This window comes from Epinephelus moara, chromosome 24 (genome assembly GCF_006386435.1).
Source record: "Epinephelus moara isolate mb chromosome 24, YSFRI_EMoa_1.0, whole genome shotgun sequence".
Lineage (NCBI taxonomy): Eukaryota > Metazoa > Chordata > Actinopteri > Perciformes > Serranidae > Epinephelus > Epinephelus moara.
In genome coordinates, this window is record NC_065529.1 from 11960942 (window position 1) to 11962564 (window position 1623).

Sequence of the window (1623 nt, forward strand, 5' to 3'; positions counted from 1 at the left end):
TTTTTCTACTCACTGACGTGGTCAATCTATGTGAAACTGCACATAGGCATTGAGGATTGGCATAGGTAGAAGGTGACAAAGCTACCAATGGCTGTGGACTAGTTGATGATTAATTAAAGAAGTGAAGTTGTGCTACCCACTGCGGAGGATCACCTCTTTTCCTGGTCATCAAGTGTTTGTGGTTATTTGTTTGGTTCCTTAGCCGCTGAGGAGAAGTGCCACTGAATGAGAGAGAAAATTTTAATAAATCATTCAAAAAAAAAAATCATCCCACTCCAGAACCATCTGCCCCCCTCACCTCTGAAATAATGGCTGCACCGCTGATCATTATTATTATCATTGTTACTGAGTAGTGACCGCGTAGGATGCCCAAACTTTTGCTTCAGGCCCTTTTTTTATTTTGAAACTGTAAAAGATCGAATTCAAAAATGGAATCTTGCTAAAAAAAATATTGAAGAAATGTGTCTTTTGGAAATCAGGTCATCTTTTACCTGCGTAGCTGTGCACAGTAAACAATATTTTGACCAGGGGTGCCCAAACGTTTGCACGCTGCTGAATACTTTTACTTTTATAGTGCTGATTTTATGTTGTTGTTTTATTGTGGTTTAAGTATTTAAAATATTTGTTTGTGTAGTAAATTATGAGTGACCAGTGCTCCGGGGGCTGCGGCTGCTCCTCATTGTGCAACCCTGTGTTGTATAATGACACTAAAGCTGAACCTTGAACCCGACCAGTGACCCTCAAGTCCATGTGCTCAGAAACAAAACTGTTGTCAGAATGATGATAAGTATGGAGGATGATAAAAGCTGCCACTAAACTCTAAAATGTTCCTGCATGTTGAACCTGAACTGCCTGAACACCAGCGAGTCACAACTTGTTTTATGATTCATCTCTGATTGTTTCTTCTTTTTTTTTGTTATAAATTTTTTTATTGGTTTTTCCATTTAGTTTAAAACAAACAAACAAACAAACAAACAAACAGATGTGGCAAGCATCAATTGGACAATAATAGCAACAGCAACAAAGAAAATAGAATGGTAGTGTAGCATAACAAACAAAAAATAGATAAATAAATAACAATGGCAATACTACCAACCAAACATATCAAATAACAAACAAAAAATAGATAAATAAATAACAATGGCAATACTACCAACCAAACATATCAACAATATTGAGTGTTGACAAATAAGAAAAAAAAAAACAAAAAAAAACATTAATAATAATAATAATAATAATAATGAAAAATAGATAGACAACCCCCCTCCCGCCCCCCAAATCTCAAGGGGTCCACAGGCTTTGTCTCTATGAAGTACACTGATGAACATACAAACACACATAGCAATTCAGAGCTTTTAAACAAGCCTCAACCAATACTGTCCTCAAAACCCAACGCCTATAGGGCCCTTGAAAGGGGGCTGGACCACTTAAATGGAGTCAATCTCATAAGAAACTCAATAATCTTTATCAAAAAGTAAATAAATACAAAATAAGTAAATAAAACCAGAAGAGAGGAAAAAAAGGAGAAAAAAAGAAGAAGGGAGAAATAAATGAGAAAATATATACTCGGAGTGCCACAACCCCCCCCCCCCCCCCCCCCCCCCCCCCCCCCCCCCCCCCCCC